Here is a 19386-nt window from a genome sequence, read left to right as displayed (position 1 = left end):
ATACCTCTGCTGCTTAGCCCAATCACTTAATTGACATCTTGATTAATATCTTCATTCTACTTCTTAATACTAGTTATTTTGTATGGACACAGTAAGAGATACATTGAGCTTGTAGGGTGACTCTCCTGGGAGCATCTCACCACAGACTCAGACTAGAGTGCTCAGGCATGATTAATCATTCCTAACCTTAGCAGGGTTCAAATCTAGTTATTGCTTTTTGGATCATGACAGCATTTGTCCATCATCAAGCTCTTAACTTATATTAAGTATTATGGCGCTTTGGCTAGGCCCATCTCGATGCCAGGGTAGCACATAGCTCACCGCTTGCCCTGGGTCCATCCAGTCCCTCGTCAGGAACCTGCTTTGGGGGTGCTGGGAAGTAAGGGCAACTGAGGATTGGTCGAGAGAACAGAAGTCTCTCTGTAAGAAAGTAGTTTGTAAGAAAGAAGTTGCAAGGAAACAAAGGAATAGGAGCACTGTGATGGGAGTAACCCAATAAACCTAAGCTCCCTGTGGCAAGGCGGATAGTGTGTAAAAATAAAAAGAAAAGAATGGGCGCGCAGGCGGCGAGGCAGGCGAAGGAAGGAAGAAGGCCAAACTGGTTGCTCGATCGGTTTATTTCATGTCCATCTCCATTCTCCTCTGATTCTCCTCCTGCTTCTTTCTCCCCCATCCTACTTCATTCTCTCTCTCTCTGCCTCTCTCCCGGCTCTCGGTCTCTCTCTCGATCAGTGGATCTGGCCCCCGTGGATCTGGCCCCCATGAATCTGGCTCCGTGGATCTGGCCCCTGTGGATCTGGATCTGGCCCCCAACCCACTCTTACAGCCTAGTTAAATCTCCACAGCATGAGGGGGTTGGGGCATACACATAGGTGTGGTCAGCAATAGGGTAAGGTTCTTTTCCCTCAGGGGATGCTTCTCCTAGGACTTAATTCTCTTTCAGCAGGAGGATCCACCCAAGGGCAGAGTCCCATGAATGTGTTTCTCTTCTCCTCTGCCAGCAAACATATAAGAATTCATAATATTAATTATTTTGTATGGACACAATAAGAGATGCATTAAAGCTTATAGAATTGCTCTCCTGGGGCCATCTCAATCTCAGACTACAGTGCTCAGGCCAGATCAGTCTTTCCTAGCCCTGGCAGGGTCCCAGTCTCATAATTACTATTGGATCATGACAGTATTTGTCTATGATCAAGCTCTTAACTTATAGTTAAGAATTAGGCACTTTGGCCAGGCCCATCTCGATGCCAGGGTAGCACATAACTCACCGCTTGCCCTGGATCCTTCCCGTCCCACGTCGGGGACCCTACTTTGAGGTGCTAGGAACTGAGGGCAACTGAGGCTTAAGTGGAGAAAGCAGATGTCCAGGAAGGAATATCGAGGCCAATTAAGTCTTAAGTTATAAAAACATAATATTGTCTTCTTGTGTCTATACAAAAAAGACATAGCTTTAAAGTAAATTATTCAAAAGGCATAAAGAGGAGAGAAAGGCAATGTTATAATATTCAGTGTCCTAGGAAGTTCTGACCTTACCAATTAACAGAGTTTGATTAAGGGAAGAGCAGATAAACTGGTAGAATTGGTTACAGATAAACAAAAGAATGGGAGTGACTCGGGAGCACTTTGATGGGTGTGACTGATAAACCTAAGCTCCTAGTGGCAAGGGGGAAAGGACAAACCAATGATATCCAACATCTCCCCCTTTTCTGTTTACAAAATTACAAAAATTTTAAATAGAAAGAGGAACAATTCCAAACACAATACAGTCTTATAAATTGTAATAAAATTTCAGTCCGACCCTTGGCCAGAGCAGTGCTTGTAGTAGTAAAGCGTCCAATTGTCCTGCACTGTCCAAGGGTGAGGCAAGTCACCAATGATGAGAGTCAGTTAGTCCCATTCTGAAGAAATGAAGTGTCTGGATCAAAATTGAAGAGTTGTTTCTGCAGCAGCAGCAGTAGTGGTCACAGCAACGAGTCCTAGAGGAGCAGCTATAGGAGTCTGATGAATCTCATGAAGTACTGGATCAGGCAGGGAGCACTGGAACAGGAGCATCACAACTTCTGTCAGGAGTCCTTCAGCAGAGGGATGCAGCCATTCTCTGGTCAGGTCCACTGGCAGTCATATCTGTGCAACCTAGCTTATGTTTGGAAAAAATACTTTTTAAAGTTATTAGAGGCTTCGACCATTGGGGTTTGGTACATCTCCACGCCTGTGGATAAAGAGACAGAGGAAAAGCTCCAATACAAATGGATATCCTAGAGAGAAATGAGAAGGTATTCCTGTTAAAAGTCATTCCTTCCTCCTTTGGAAACTGAGGCACCTGTGAATTCCAAGGAAAGGGTAAAAGTAAAGAATTATTAATCCAAAATATGGGGTCCTGGCGTTTTCCATTCTACAACCTGTAAAAGAAGGATACAAGGAATGCTCTTAATGTGGCCTTGTGATATGATAGAGGAGCTAGAGGCCTTTGCTGCAGGCCCTCTGATGCAAACTCCTCTTCTGGTTTCCTTGTGGCTTCCAGCTGAAATCAGCTTGGTGATGGCTTGTGGCTGGAATTTGGAGGGTTGTAAAACTGCAGAGTTCTGAAAGTTAAAGCAGGCAGATGAATTCGGCTCCTGACGAAATGCAAAATGGGAACCAAAGTTTCTTGGTGGGGTTGTCTGTTGAAAGAAAAACATAGCCTTTTCCTCGAGTGAGGAGTCTCCCTGCTACTTAATTTGTCAATTTTAATCCAAATAGGAGAATTAGTAGTTTCCTGAGTCTGTGCATTTTCCTGAAAATGCCTTTCAGCTGCTGTATATGGCTCTCCTTAAGGTAAATTTAAAAAGTTTAAAGTGAACAGTGTCAAGGACAAGGAGTCAAACGGGGCATACCTCCTTTTTTTTTTTTTTTTTTTAAACTGTGCTCAAGTCATAGATCCAGTCAGACCAGAATGAGATCAGATAAGAGTAATAAAGGAAAAGGAAAAAAAAAAATTCAGAGCACTTTTGTAAAACAGCTTGTAGCTGCTGAAGCAATTTTTGAACTATAGTGTTTGATGCATTTAGAGACATAGTCATAATACCAGGGAAGAAACCAACAGCATAAACTGAGTTTGAGATGATATTAGCCAGCCCTGGCACATGGGCAATGAAAAAACCAATGTGGCAAGTTACAGCCTTCATTGGAAGCTCTTTTCTGGTATCCAAAATAACCTGCTTCATAACCATGCACACACACAAGCAGAAGTATCCTAGTGACAATGCCTTCTGTCCCTCACCAGACTCAGCATCTGTAGTGGCTGAGTGGGTGAGCACCCAGGAATGAGGCATCTCTGTGCCTCCTGGGTCAATAAGCAATTGCCGAGTGGGAGAATAACCACGTACCCACTGGCCCTGAAGCCGTTTTCCTAGAGGTGGCATCTCATGAACTAGAAGTAGAAGTTCACTTCCCCAAAAATAAAACTGTACCAGCCTGAATTTTTGAATAATCTTCTTTGGAAATAGCATATCACCACAGGTTCTGATAAAAAACTTGAGATTCAGTTGTCCAGACTGAGTTCCTGACTGATGGTCTTTGGAATTAAGACTAGAAACTAGACAAGGCTTTCTCCACCTCTGACCTGACTGAGGCCTCTCAGGGTAGCTGAGCCCTTTTATACAAAGTTCTGCTCGGTTAGCCAGTGCAAATTCACCAATAGACACAACTCTTTGATTCCAAAGTTCCTTGCTTCTATCCTGGCTCAAAACCTGATGCCCATTAGGTACAGAACTCAGCTCCGCATATCCCATACGCGGGATAGCTTCCTGTTCCCTGAACTCAGCCGCTTGTTGCTGAGATTCTAGATGCACTCCATGAGTGGAGTCAGAAATTGGCGATGCCTTTACCTTCACTGTTAGGAAATCCTCCAGACAACCATGAAAACCTGATGTGCTGCTTGCAAGGTTCACTTGAGCAAGCTCCCTTTCTACCTGGGGGCTCAAATCTTGTCCCTTTACACCAGAATTTATTATGTCAGGACTCTGAGTGGGGCAAATGGTAACTGTATCAGGACAGGGAATATCCAACACATTGCTCCCTGCAGTGGCTGGTTGTAGTGAATCTATTGACTGGAGCTCTGAAGCTCCACACTGGGGAGAAGGGCTGCAGCTGGGAATGTCCCCTGGTTTTGCGGGGCCTGGGGCTGGCCCCACTGCAAGTTTCCCGAATTGGGGTCAGCAGCCACGCCAAGATTGGAGGGACAATCTTTTGCCCAGTGGTTTCCCTTACGGCATCGTGGACAAGGTCCAGGTGGCACTCTCAGAGTGGCACGGTTTGGAGGTGCCCTGCAGTCCTTACGGAAATGGCCTGATCTCCCACAATTAAAACATTTACCCTTATCTTGCCTCTGTATGGCATAAGCCTCAACAGCATTAATGCGCGCCTGATGTTTGATAGAACCAACATTCCGACATGCCTTCAAGTACCCCATAATATCCTCCTTCTCCTTAATGGGGCGCAAAATGGCCTGGCAATCCTCATTAGCATTTTCAAAGGCCAATTGTTTGGACAAAAGCTCCTGAGTTTCCTTACCCTTCACCTGCTTTTCTATGGCTTCCATCAGTCTCCCTATGAAGTCTGCATAAGGTTCTGAGACTCCCTGAATAATCTTTGTATAGCTTCCCTTGAATTCAGCATCTGCATCAATCCTCTCCCAGGCCCACAAAGCGGCGTCGCGGACATGAGCAAACACAGCACAAGGCAAGGTGACTTGCTTTTTAGGGTCGTGCCATTTCCCTTCACCTATTAACATCTCATAAGTCAATTTAATCCCTGAAAATTTTCGTCCAGCGTGGCCTAGGCTCTGTAGTTTCGCCTTGGCCTCATCACTGAACCACATCCTCCACTGCATATACTGAGAAGGGCTTAAGCACGTCTTAGCAACCACGTGAAAATCTTGAGGTACCCAATGAGCCTTTTTGCTCCAGCCTGTAAGATACTCCTTGCAGTATGGAGATGTAGGTCCGTACAAGGCACAGGCCTTTTTAAAATTACTGAGTGAGTCCATTCCTAACCCTTCATAAGATGGAGACTGATTTTCCTCTAGCTGGATGGGAAAAAAGAGATGGAGCTCATGGGGTCTGGGTGGAATTGACCATTTACGGTCGAGAGGTCTCAGCTGTAAGCTTCTGTCGGGAGCGTGTCCCGAGCGACCTGGAGGCCGCCTGGTTGAACGGCGGCGGCTCCTGTGAGAAGCCTCCTCTACCAAGCCGCTCTCAGACTCAGAATCTGAGGAAGTGGTAGCTGGCTCATCATACCCATCACTTTCCTCTGATTCACTAGAAGTGGAGTCATACAAGGGAGGTGGTGGTCTCTCTGGTCTAACGTCAGTAGAGAACGTTAATTCATCAGTGGCAGAGTGATTTTTGCTCTGAGAACGTGTCTGCACTGGAAACGCCTTGAGTTGCTTTCGGGGTTTGGGTACGGGAGCAGCCACGCATTGAGCAGCAGGCTTCTTTCTAGGCTTGGGTATGGGAGGAGCTGAGGGTAAGGCTCTCTCCATAGTAGAAACTTTCTTTACTTCATCCTCAAATTTAAAATCCTCTCTGTTTAACTCCTGAGGAAAGCCTCCCATAGCATATCTAACCTCCTCCTCCTCGGAGGTATCTTCCAAAGCTTTGAGAATGGAATTAATGATTTCCCAAGTTACCCAGAATTGTTTGGGGATTTTAGCCCCTCCTTTAAATTCCCTAAAGACATTATCCTTAATTTTTTCCCAAACCTTAGGCTCTAAAGTACCCTTATCTGAAAACCAGGGATGAAACTTATAGACAATTTTTAGGCAGGACCGGAGTTGGTCCCGAGAAACACGATGCCCAGTTCTCTTTGCAAAATGCTTAATTAATTCAATAAAAAACTTGCCACGTTCAGTTTGGCGCGAAAAATTTTGAGTGGACTTCTCGCGGCACTGTTTTTGTCCCATCTTACTGGGGCAGTAAGTCTAGTATTTTAATTCACTGCACCACAAAATTCTGTTCTCCCACCAAACTTTTCTAGAGTGGGGTTCTACCGAAACGCTATTCTTACCTTTAGTTGCACACCGGTTGGAGGTTCGTGCACGCACAGGGACGCCAGTTGTGTAAAAATAAAAAGAAAAGAATGGGCGCGCAGGCGGCGAGGCAGGCGAAGGAAGGAAGAAGGCCAAACTGGTTGCTCGATCGGTTTATTTCATGTCCATCTCCATTCTCCTCTGATTCTCCTCCTGCTTCTTTCTCCCCCATCCTACTTCATTCTCTCTCTCTCTGCCTCTCTCCCGGCTCTCGGTCTCTCTCTCGATCAGTGGATCTGGCCCCCGTGGATCTGGCCCCCATGAATCTGGCTCCGTGGATCTGGCCCCTGTGGATCTGGATCTGGCCCCCAACCCACTCTTACAGCCTAGTTAAATCTCCACAGCATGAGGGGGTTGGGGCATACACATAGGTGTGGTCAGCAATAGGGTAAGGTTCTTTTCCCTCAGGGGATGCTTCTCCTAGGACTTAATTCTCTTTCAGCAGGAGGATCCACCCAAGGGCAGAGTCCCATGAATGTGTTTCTCTTCTCCTCTGCCAGCAAACATATAAGAATTCATAATATTAATTATTTTGTATGGACACAATAAGAGATGCATTAAAGCTTATAGAATTGCTCTCCTGGGGCCATCTCAATCTCAGACTACAGTGCTCAGGCCAGATCAGTCTTTCCTAGCCCTGGCAGGGTCCCAGTCTCATAATTACTATTGGATCATGACAGTATTTGTCTATGATCAAGCTCTTAACTTATAGTTAAGAATTAGGCACTTTGGCCAGGCCCATCTCGATGCCAGGGTAGCACATAACTCACCGCTTGCCCTGGATCCTTCCCGTCCCACGTCGGGGACCCTACTTTGAGGTGCTAGGAACTGAGGGCAACTGAGGCTTAAGTGGAGAAAGCAGATGTCCAGGAAGGAATATCGAGGCCAATTAAGTCTTAAGTTATAAAAACATAATATTGTCTTCTTGTGTCTATACAAAAAAGACATAGCTTTAAAGTAAATTATTCAAAAGGCATAAAGAGGAGAGAAAGGCAATGTTATAATATTCAGTGTCCTAGGAAGTTCTGACCTTACCAATTAACAGAGTTTGATTAAGGGAAGAGCAGATAAACTGGTAGAATTGGTTACAGATAAACAAAAGAATGGGAGTGACTCGGGAGCACTTTGATGGGTGTGACTGATAAACCTAAGCTCCTAGTGGCAAGGGGGAAAGGACAAACCAATGATATCCAACAGGATAGGACAAACCAATGTTATCCTACAGGCAAGGACGCAGAGCAAATGCAGCTCGGTACACAGGGAAAGACAGCACAGAAGGGCCACTTCAGGACACTGCCTTCTCTAGAAAGTCAGATAACCATGACCAGTAGAACTAGCAGGATTGCCGCTACGAAGACAGGCAAGAGAAGTGAAAACTAAAGGCCAAAAACATGTTCATTCCAGGGCTGGAGAGATGTACAGTGGGTAAGGCACATGCCTTGCACACGCCTGACCAGGGTTCAATCCCTGGCATGTATATGGTCCCCTGAGCATGGCCAGGAGAAATTCCTGGGTGCAGAACCAGGAGTAAACCCTGAGTATTTCTGGTTGTGACTACCCCCCGAAAATATATATATATGTATATATATATGCATATATATGCAAAATATATATATATGTATATATATGCATATATTCAGCATGTGTTCCAGCAGCTTCTTTCCTAAGGGCCACAACTGGCAACCAACATGTCAACAACAGCTTCGTGGCTGCAGAGCCAAGGGTGGACTCTCACTTAGTGGCAGGGAGCAGGACACGCCCCAGGGGGACAGCAGGGGCATGTCTCAGGAGCACTGTCCTCAGTGCAATAAGCCAATGCAAAAGCCACCAACTGCATCTTGTATAGACACTAGAAAGGACCTATGAGGCGAATCCGGGTTAGCAGGGGGGATGCTGGGAAGCTCAGGGAGGGGCAGGTGTGGCCTTAGAAGATGGCAGGAAAGTTTTACATCCTGACTGAGGTGGAGAGCACAGGAGACAGCGGCTGTGGGTCTTGGTCAAAACTCTGCGCTGTTCAGGTACAACTTTCAAGTGTAACATTTTATTTTACCTCAATTGTCCTGACCTTAAAAAGTAACTGCATGAAACCACAGCACCCAAAAAACAGAGAGAGTAAAAGGGAATACGCTGCCACAGAGACAGGGTGGGGTGTGGGGGGAGGGATACTGGGCACATTGGTGGTGGAGAATGGGCACTGGTGGAGGGACGGGTACTCAATCATTGACTGACTGAAATGTAAGCACGAAAATTGTTAGTTTGTAACTGTACCTCACGGTGATTTATTTTTTAAAAATAATATGGTAATATTACTTTTCATTTATTAGAAAATTTTTTAAAAATTAACTGCATGAGTGGGGGCTGGGGAAATAGTTTAAGAGGTGGAGCCCATGTCTCCCTCCACAGGGCTTCCTGGTTTGGAATCGCAGCACTGCATGGCCTCCCCTGAACCGCCAGGTGGAGCCCTGGGCACCTCCACACAGCCTGGATACCAAACAGCAACCCATCACCCTGTACCCCTTGGCCATGGTCACCAGGAGTGGCCCCTATGGGAGGAAAACAGGAATCGACAGTAAAAATGAAACTGAAAAGGGTAACAGTTTAATAAACACAAGACACAAGTCTCTCAAAGGAAGACAGATATGCTGAAGCAGACAGGATGACAACAGGAATTCTTCTGAATTTTTGTATTTTCTGTCTAGGAATTCTATTTTTTTTTTTAGCTTTTTGGGTCACACCCGACAATGCACAGGGGTTACTCCTGGCTCCGTATTCAGGAATTCTTAAAGCTCAATGGGCTGCACGCATGCTCTGTGTGCAGGAGGCCCAAGTCTAATTTCTGGCACTGCACAGCCCCCCAACACAATAGGAGCAACCCCCAAACACCAAGTCAGGAGCAGCCCCAAGCACGACCGGGTGTGGCCCCCCAGAAAGGGAATTGTTACTGCAGCATGACTCAGGCATAAATGATAGCAATGGGGGGAGGGGGGACTCCTGGCAACTTATGGCAGTAGTCCCTGGAAAGAAATCTGCCACTTTCTCGGGGACGTGGCTTGGTTCTCTGGGATGTAGTCTCCTAAAGGGGGAGTGGCCTCCTGCTGGACTGCCATCCCGGCTTTCCCGCAGACCCTCCACCCCGCTTACCGCGTCCCAGATCCAAGAGGCTGCTGGGAGCGTGGTCACCAAAAGAAAGCGTGGCCTCCTGCTGAACCGACATCACGGCTCTCCTTGGAGCTCCACTCCTCTTTCCGCATCCCAGAGTCCCAAGAGGCTACTGGGGGCGAGGCCTGGTTCTCTGGGGGCATGATCTCCAAAAGAACGCTTGGCCTTCTGCTGGACCGCCATCCCAGCTTTCCCCTGAATCCCCTCCACACCGGTTTCCGCATCGCATAGTTCCCAGAGGCTACTGGGGGCACGGCCCAGTTTTCTGGGGCCTTGGTTCCCTAAATGGGGCGTGACTCCTGCTGGACAGCCATCCCAGCTTTCCCCGAACCCCCCCCCACCCCGCTTTCGGCATCCCAGCGTCCCAAGAGGCAACTGGAGGCGTGGCCTGGTTCTCGGCACAAGGTCTCCAAATGGGGGTGTGGCCTCCTTCTGGACCACCATCCCGGCTTTCTCCCGAGCCCCCCCATTCCCGCTTTCCCTATCCCAGATTCCCAGAGGGTACTGGGGGCGTGGCTGTTTCTTAGGGGCGTGGTCGCCAAAAGGGGGCGTCGCCTCCTGCTGATCCACTATCCCGGCTTTCCGCGGAGCCCCTCACCCCGCTTTCTGCATCCCAGAGTCCCAAGAGGCTACTGGGACAAGGCCTGTTTCTCTGAGGTTGTGCTCTCCAATAGGGGGCATGGCCTCCTGCTGGACTGCTATCCCTGCTTTCCTCGAAGCACCCCCACACGGCTTTCTGCATCCCAGAGTCCAGCGAGGCTAAGGGGGCGTGGCCTGGTTCCCTGGGGGCGTGGTCTACAAATGGGGGCGTGTTCTGCTGGTCCGCCGTAGTGGCTTTCCCCGGAGCTCCCCCTACCCCGCTTTCCGCATCCCAGTGTCCCAAGAGCTTACTGGAGGCAGGCCTTGTTCTTGGGGCGTGGTCTTTAAAAGAGGGCGTGGCCTCCTGCTGGAAGGCCATCTCGGCTTTCCAAGGAGCCCCAAAAACCGCTTTCCAATCACAGTCACAGCAGTCTACAGGGGGAGTGGCCTGGTTCTTTGGGGCAGTGGTCTCCAAAAGAACCTGTGGCCTTCTGATGGACCGCCATCCTGGCTTTCCCCGAAGGTCTCCCGACCCTGCTTTCTGCATCCCAGATTCCTAAGAGGCTACGTGGGGCGTAGCCTGGTTCTCTGGGGGCATGGTCCCCAAAAGGGAGCATAGCCTCCTGCTAGACCCCATCCCGGCTTTCCTCCGGTCCCTGCCACATCGCTTTCCGCATCCCAGATTCTAAAAAGGCTATTGGGGGCATGGTGTGGTCCTTAGGGGGCGTGGTCCCCAAAAGGGGGCATAGCCTCCTGCTGAACCAACATCATGGCTTTCCCCAGATCCCTGCCCACCCCGCTTTCCGCATCCCAGAGTCCCAAGTAGCTACTGAGGGCGTGATCTGGTTCTCCGGTGGCGTGGTTTTCAAAAGAGGGTGTGCTCTCCTGCTAAACCACCATACCTGCTTTCCCCGGAGTCCCCCAAAGCCGCTTTCCGCAACCCAGAGTCCCAAGAGGCTACAGGGGGCATGACCTGGATCTCAATGGACACTGTCTGCAAAATGTGGCGTGCCTCTTGCTGGACCGCAATCGTGGCTCCCCCGGAGCCCCGCCCACCACGCTTTCCGCATCTCACAATCCAAAGAAGCTACAGGGGGCCAGGCCTGATGCTCTGGGGGCGCGGTTTCAAAGGGGGCGTGGCATCCTGCTTGACAACCATCCCAGCATTTCCCAGAGCCCCCATACCCTGTTTTCCGCATCCCACATCTCAAAATGCTACTGGAGGCGTGGCCTCATTCATAGGTGCGTGGTCTCCAAAAGGAAGCGTGGCCTCCTACTGGACCACCATCCTGGCTTTCCCCTGTGCACACCCTACCCCGCTTTCTGCATCCCAGTGTTCTAATGGGCGACTGGGGGCGTGGCCTGTTTCTCTGGGGATATGGTCCGCAAAACGGGAGCGTAGCCTCCTGCTGGACCGCCATCCCGTCTTTCCCCGGAGTCCTGCCACACCGCTCTCTGCATCCCAGAGTCCAAAGAGGCTCTGGGGGGCGTGGCCTGGTTGTCTGGTTGCGTGGTCTCAAAGGGGGTGTGGCCTCCTCTGGGAACGCCATCCCGGCAATTCCCCGAGCCCTCCCCAACCCGCTTTCCGCATCCAAAAGTCATACTGGAGGATATGGAGTCATACAAGAGGACACTGGAGGCGTGGCTTATTTCTCTGGGGTCGTGGGCTACGAAAGGGGCCGTGGCCTCCTGCTGGACCGCCATAACAGCTTTCCCAGGATCCCCGCCCACCCCGCTTTCCACATCCCAGAGTCCCAAGAGGCTAAGGGGGCGTGGCTGGTTTTCTGGGGGCGTGGTATCCAAAAAGTGGCGTGACCTCCTTCTGAACTGACATCAGGGCTCTCCTTGGAGCCCGACTCACACAGCTCTCCGCATCCCAGAGTCCCAAAAGGCTAAGGGTACGCAAACTGGTTCTCTGGGGGCGTGGTCTTCAAAAGGGGGCGTGGCCTCCTGCTTCACCAACATCCCGGCTCTCCTTGGAGCTCCACCCACCCCTCTTTCCGCATCTGAGTTCAGAGAGACTATTGGGGGCGTCGCCTACAGAAGGGGAGCTTAGCCTTCTGTTGGACCGCCATACCGCATTTCTGTGGAGCTCCCCCTACCCCGCTTTCGCAACCCAGAGCCTCAGAAGGCTACTGCGGTGTGAGCTGGTTCTCTGGGAGCGTGGTCTCCATATGGGGGCGTGGCCTCCTACTGGACCCACATCCCGGTTTTCCCTGGAGCCCCCCACACAGCTTTCTGCATCCCAGAGTTCCAAGAGGCTACAGGGGGCGTGGCCTCATTCTCTGATTGCATGGTCTCCAAAAGGGGGCGTGGCCTCCTGATGAACCGCCATCACGTCTTTCCCAGGAGCCGCACCAACCCTGCTTTCCGCAACCCAGAGTCAAAAGAGGCTACTTGGGTCATGGACTGATTCTCAGAGGGCGTGGTCTCTAAAAGGGGGCATGGCCTCCTCCTGGACCCCCATCCCGGCTTTCCCCCAGCTACCCCCAACGTGTATTCTGCACCCGATTCACAAAAGGCTACTAAGGGCGTGGCCTGGTTCTCGGGACGTGTTTCCAAAAGGGGGCGTGGCCTCCTGCTGGACAGCCATCACGGCTTTCCCCGGAGCCCCCCACTCCGCATTCTGCATCCAAGCATCCCAAGAAGCAACTGGGGGCACGGCCAGGTTCTTTGGGCATGTGGTCTCCATAAAGGGACTTGGCCTCCTGCTGGACCACCATCCCAACTATCTACGAACCCCCCCAACCCGTTTTCTTCATCCCAGAGTCCCAAGAGGTTACTGGGGGCGTGGTCTTGTCCTTTGGGGGCATCGTCTCCAAATGAATGTGTCGCCTTCTGCTGGAAGGCCATCATGGCTTTCCACGGAGCCCCATCACCCCGCTTTCTGCATCCCTGAGGCCCAAGAGGCTACTGGGGGTGTGTATTATTTCTCTGGGTGTGTGGTCTCCAAAAGGGGGCGTGGTCTCCTGCTAGACCGCCATCCCAGCTTTCTGCGGATCCCAACAACCACGCTCTCCACATACCAGAGTTGCAAGAGGCTACTGGGGGCGTGGCCAGGTTCTCTGGGGCGTGGTCCCCCAAAGGGTGCGTAGCTTCCTGCTGGATCGCCATCCCGGCATTCCCTAGAGTCCCTGACACACCTCTTTCCGCATCCCAGAGTCTAAAGAGGCTGGGGGGCGTGGCCTGGTTCTTTGTTGTCGTGGTCTCAAAGGGGGCGTGCCATTAAGCTTGACCGCCATCCCGGCTTTCTCCAGACAAGCCCCAACCCTACTTTCGGCATCCCAGTGTCCCAAGAGGCTACTAGGGGTGTTGCCTGGTTCTCTGGGGGGCGTGGTCTCCAAAAGGGGGCGTGGCCTAATGCTGACAGCCATCCCGGCTTTCCCCGGAGCACCCCACCAGCTTTCCGCATCCCAGAGTCCCAAGAGGCTACTTGGGGCGTGGCCTGTTTCTCTGGGAGCGTGGTCTCCAAAAGGGGGCAGGACCTCCTGCTGTACTTCCATTCCAGCTTACCCCGGAGCCCCCCTACCCCAATTTCCCCATCCCAGAGTACCAAGTGGCTACAGGGGGCGTGGCCTGTGTCTCTGGGGGCGTGGTCTCCAAAAGGGGCGTGGCGTCCTGCTGGACTGCCATACCGGCTTTCACCCGAGCCACCTCTACTTGCTTTCCGCATCCCATAGTCCCTAGAGGTTACGAGGGGCGTGGCCTGGTTCTCTGGGGGTGTGGTCTCCAAAAGGGGGCGTTGCCACCTGCTGGACAGCCATCTCCGGTTTTTCCGAAGACCCCCAACTATGCTTTCCGCACCCCAGTGTCCCAAGGTGCTATGGGGGTGTGGCCTTGTTCTCTGGAGACGTGGTCTACAAAAAGAGGCTTAGCCTCCTGCTGGACTGCCATCCCGTGTTTCCACGGAGCCCTCCCCACCCATCTTTCCACATCCCACAGTCCCAAGAGGCTCTTGGGGCCGTGGGCTGGTTCTCTGGGTGCGTGGTCTTCTAAAGGGGGCGTGGCCTCCTGATGGACCGCCATCCAGGCTTTTCTCGGTGCTCCCACATCCCGCTCTTGGCATCTCAGAGTATCAAGAGGCTACTGGAGGCGTGGCCTGGTTCTCTGGGCGCACTGTCTCCAAAAGGGGGCGTCGCCCTTGGTGGACCGCCATCCTGGCTTTCCCCGGAGGCCCCCCCACCCCGCTTTCCTCCTCCCAGAGTCCGGAGACTCTACGTAGGGGATGGCCTGGTTCCTGGGGGCGTAGTCTCCAATAGGGGCGTGGCCTCCTGGTGGCCCACCATCTCGGCTTCCTCGGGTGCCACCCCACCCCGCTTCCTGCATCCCAGAGTCCAATGAGGCTGCGAGGAACGTGACTTGGTTCTCTGGGGACGCAGTCCACAAAAGGGTGCGTAGCCTCATGCTGGACCGCCATCCCTGCTTTTCCCGGAGCCCCCCCACCCCGCTTTCCGCATCCAAGAATTCGGACAGGGTACGGGTGTGTGGCCTCGTTCTCTACTGGCCTGGTCTTAAAGGGGCGTGGCCTGCTGCTAGAATGCCATCCCGGCAATCCCCAGAGCCGCCCCCACCGGCTTTCTGCATCCCAGTGTCCCAAAGGATACTGGGGGATAGCCTGGTTCTATGGGGGCGTGGGCTACAAAAGGAGTCATGACTTCCTGCTGAAATGCCATACCGACTTTTCCCGGAGCTACCCCACCACGCTTTCTGCATCCCAGAGTCACAAGAGGCTATGGGGGTCGTGGCCTGGTTCTCTGGTGGCATGGTCTCAAAGGGGGCGTGGCCTCCAGGTGAACCAACATCATGGCTTCATTGGAACCCCACCCACCCCGCTATCCGCATCCCAGAGTACAGATAATCTACTAGGGGTGTGGCCTGGTTCTCTGGGGTCGTGGTGTACAAAGGGGGCGTGGACTTCTGCTGGACAGACATCATGGCTCTCCTTGGAGACCCCCAACCCGCTTTCCGCATCCCAGAGTTCCAAGAGGCTACTGGTACTTGGCTTAGTTCTCTGGGGGCGAGGTTTTCAAAAGGAGGCATGGCCTCCTGCTGGACTGACATCCCGGCTTTCCCCCGAATCCCCCACCCTGCTTCCGCATACAGAATACTAAGAGGCTAAGGGGGCGTGGCCTGGCTTTCTGGGGGCGTGGTCTCCAAAAGGGGTCATGGCCTCCTGCTGTACCGACATCACGGCTCTACTTGAGCCCCACCCACCCCGTTTTCTGCATCCCAGAGTCCCAAGAGGCTACTGGGGTCGTGGCCTGGTACTCTGGGGGTATGGTCTCCAAAAGGGAGCGTGTCTTCTGCTGGACCGCCATACCGACTTTCCCCGGAGCCACCTCCACCCGGTTTCCGCATCTAGAGTCCCTAGAGTATACTCTTCACACACTGGGATGCGGAAATTGGTGTGGGTGGGGCTCCGGGGAATGCAGGGATGGCGGTCCAGATGGAGGCCAATCTCCTTTTGGAAACCACATCCCCAGAGAACCGGGCCACGTCCCCAGTAGCCTCTTGGGACTCTGGGATGCGGGAAGCGGGGTGGGGTGGCACCAGGGAAAGCCTGGGTGGCGGTCCAGCAGGAGGCCACTCCCCCTTTTGGAGACCACGCCCCCAAAAACCGGGCCTTGCCCCAGTAACCTCTTGGGACTCTGGGATGCAGAAAGCGTGGTAGGAGCAGCTCCGGAGAAAGCCCATATGGCAGTCCAGCAGAAGGCCACGCCCCCTTTTGAGACCACGCCCCAGAGAACCATGCAACGCCCCCAGTAGCCTCTCTAGACTCTGGGATGCGGAAAGCGGGATGGGTGGGGCTCCAAGGACAGCAGTGATGTCGGTTCAGCAGGAGGCCACGCCCCCTTTTGGAGAACATGCCCCAGAAAACCAGACTATGCCCCTTAGCCTCTTGGGACTCTGTGATGTGGAAAGCGGGGTGCGGGAGGCTCCGGGGAAATCCTGGATGGCGGTCCTGCAGGAGGCCACCCCCCTATTGGAGTACACGCCCTCAGAGAACTAGTCCACGCACCCAGTAGCATCTTGGAACACTGGGATGCGGAAAGAGTGGTAGGGTGTACTCAGGGGAATGCCGGGATGGTGGTCCACCAGGAGGCCACATCCCCTTATGGAGACCATGCCCCCATAGAACAACTACACCCCAGTAGCCTCTTGAGACCCTGGGATGCGGAAAGCAGGGTGGGGCCATGACCCCCGTAGCCTCTTCAAACTCTAGGATGCAGAAAGCGGGGTGGGGGGGTCTCTGGGGAAAGCAGGTTGGCGGTCGGTCCTGCAGGAGACCACGCCCTTTTTTGCAGACCACGCCCCCAGAGAACCAGCCACGCCCCAGTAGCCTCTTGGGACTCTGGGATGCGAAAAGCGTCGTAGGGGGTGCTCCAAGGAAAGCCAGTACTGTGGTGCAGTTGAAGGCCATGCACACCTTTGTAGACCACGCCCGCAGAGAACATGGCCACGCCCTCAGTAGCTTCTCTGGACACAGGATGCGGAAAGTGGCGTGGGTGGGGCTCCAAGGAGAGCCGTGATGTCGGTCATTCAGGAGGCCACGCTGCTTCTGGAGACCAAGCCCCCAGAGAACTATGCCAGGCCCCCATAACCTCCAGGGACTCTGAAATGCGGAAAGCGGGTGGAGGTGGATCCAGGAAAAGCCGGTATGGTGGTCCAGCAGGAGGACAGCCCCCGCCTGGAGACCACGCCCCCAGAGAACCAGGGCACCCCCCCCCAATTTACTCCTGGGAGTCTGGGATGCGGAAAGCGGTGTTGGGGGGTTCTAGGAAAGCCGGGATGGTGGTCCAGCAGGAAGCCACGCCCCCTTTTATAGATCATGCCACCAGAGAACCAAGCCACGTTTCCGTAGACTCTCGGGACTCTGGGATGCAGAAAGCGTGGTGGTGTGAGCTCTGGGGAAAGTGTGTATGGCGGTTCAGCCGGAGGCCATGCCCATTTTCGTAGCCCACGCCCCCAGAGAACCAGGCCACGCCCCCAGTAGCCTCTTGAGACTCTGGAATGAGGAAAGTGGTGTAGGGGGGACTCCAAGGAAAGCAAGGATGGCGGTCCAACAGGAGGCCACGCTCCCTTTTGGAGACAACACCCACAGAGAACCAGGCCACGCCCCCAGTAGCATCTTGGGACTCTGGGATGTGGAAAACAGGGATGCGGCAGCTCTGAGGAAAGCCGGGATGGAGGTTAATCAGAAGGACAAGCCCCCTTTTAGAGACCACACGCCTAGAAACGCAGGCCACACCCCCATAGCCTCTTGGGACTCTGGGAAGCAGAAAGTGGGGTGGGGGTGTCTCTGGGGAAAGCCGGGATGACTGTCCAGCAGAAGGCCACAAATTCTATCAGAAACCACGCCCCTAGAGAACCAGTCCACACCCCCAGTAGACTCTTGGGACTCTAGATGTGGAATCGAAGTGGGGGTGCTAAGGGGAAAGCCGGGATGGCTGTCCAGCAGGAGGCCACGCCCCCTTTTGGAGACCATGAACCCCGACAAGCAGGCCATGCCCCTAGTAGCCTCTTGGGACTCTGGGTTTCGAGAATGGAGTGGGGGCGTCTCCAGGGAAAGACGCGATGGTGGGAAATGCAGTGGGGGGACTCTGGGGAAACCCGGATGGCTGTCCAGCCGGTGGCCACGCCCTTTTAGCAGACCACTCTCCGAGAGAACCAGGACACGCCCAGAGTAGTCTCTTGGGTCTCTGGGATGAGGAAAGCGGTTTTTGGGCGACTCAGAGTAAATCCAGGATGGTGGTCCAGGAGGAGGCCACGCCCTCTCTTTTAGACCACGCCCCCAGAGAACCAGGCCAAGTCCCAGTAGCCTTTTGGGACTCTGAGATGTGGAAAGCGGGGTTGGCGGGTTCCTGGGAAAGATGAGATGGCGGTCCAGGAGGAGGCAACGCACCCTTTTGGAGACCAAGCCCCCAGAGAAACAGGCCAAGCCCCCAGTAGCCTCTTGGGACTCTGAGATGCGGAGAGCAGGGTACGGAGTGCTCCAGGGAAAACCGGGACAGCTGTCAAGCAGAAGGCTACGCCCCCCCTTTTGTAGATCATGGTTCCAGAGAACCAGGCCACGCTCCCATTACCCTCTCTGGACTCTGAGATGCAGAAAGTGTTTGGGATTGGGGTTTGGGCGACTCAGAGTAAAGCCAGGATGGTGATCCAGGAGGAGGCCACAACCTCTTTTGGAGACCACGTCCCCAGAGAATCAGGCCATGCCCCCAGTAGCCTTTTTGGATTCTGAGATGCAGAAAGCGGGGTGGGGGCACTCCAGGGAATTCTGGGATGGCTGTCCAGCAGAATGCCATGCGTTCTTTTGGAGACCACGCCCCCAGAGAACCAGGCCACACCCCTATTAGCCTCTTAGGACTATAGATGCGGAAAGCGGGGTGGGGCTGCTCCAGGGAAAGCTGGGATTGCGGTCCAGCAGGAGGTCACGCCCTCTTTGGAGACCACGCCCCCAGAGAATAGGGCCATGCCTCCAGTAGCCTTTTGGTACTCTGGGATGCTAAAAGCGGGGTGCGGGGGCTTCAGGGAAAGCCGGGTTGGCGGTCAAGCAGAAGGCACATGTTCTTTTGGAGACCATGCCCCCAGAGAACCAGGCCATGCCCCCATTAGCCTCTTGGGACTCTAGGTACGGAAAGTGGGGTGGGGGTGCTCCAGGGAAAGCTGGGATGGTTGTCTGGCCTGTGGCCACGCCCCTTTTGGAGACTACGCTCCCAGAAAACCAGGCCACGCCCCCGGTAGCCTCTTGGGACTCTGGGATCAGGATCCAGAAAGCGGGTTTGGGGTGGCTCCCGTAAAGCAGGTATTGAGGTCCAGCTGAAGGCCACGCCTCCTTTTGGAGACCACACTCCTAGAGAACCAAGCTACGCCTCCAGTAGCCTCTTGGTACTCTGGGATGCAAAAAGCGGGATTCTGGGGGCTCTGGGGAAACCCAGGATGGCGGTCCAGGTGGAGACCATGACCCCTTTGGGAGACCATGCCACGAAGAACTGGGCCAAGCTCCAGTAGCCTCTTGGACTCTGGGATGTGGAAAGCGGAGTTGGGGGAGCTCCTGGGAAAGCCGAGATTGTGGTACAGCAGGAGGCCACGTCCCCTTTTGGAAACCATGTCCCCAGAGAACCAGGCCATGCCCCCAGTAGCCTCTTGGGACTCTAGATGCGGAAAGCGACGTGGGGGTGCTCTGAGGAAAGCCAGGATGGCTGTCCAGCAGGGGGCCACACCACCTTTTGGAGACCAGGCCCCGGGGAACCAAGGCACGCCCCCAGTAGCCTCTTGGAACTCTGGGTTTCGGAAATCGGGATGGGGGCGGCTCCGGGGAAAGCCGGGATTGCCATCCAAAAGGAAGCCACGCCTCCTTTTGGAGACCACGCCCCCAGAGTACTATGCCACGCCCCCAGGAGCCTCTTGGGACTCTGTGATGTGGAAAATGGGGTCGGCGGGGCTCTTGGTACAGCTGTGATGGTGGTCCAGCACGAGGCCACACCCCCTTTTGGAGACAACAGCCTTAGAGAACCAGCCCACGCCCCCAGTAGCCTCTTAGGACGCTTGCATGCGGATCGCAGGGTGGAGGTGCT

The sequence above is a fragment of the Sorex araneus genome, chromosome 6, assembly GCF_027595985.1.
Source record: "Sorex araneus isolate mSorAra2 chromosome 6, mSorAra2.pri, whole genome shotgun sequence".
Classification (NCBI taxonomy): Eukaryota; Metazoa; Chordata; class Mammalia; order Eulipotyphla; family Soricidae; genus Sorex; species Sorex araneus.
The sequence above is the reverse complement of the archived record's forward strand: the minus strand, read 5'-3'. Positions refer to the sequence as shown.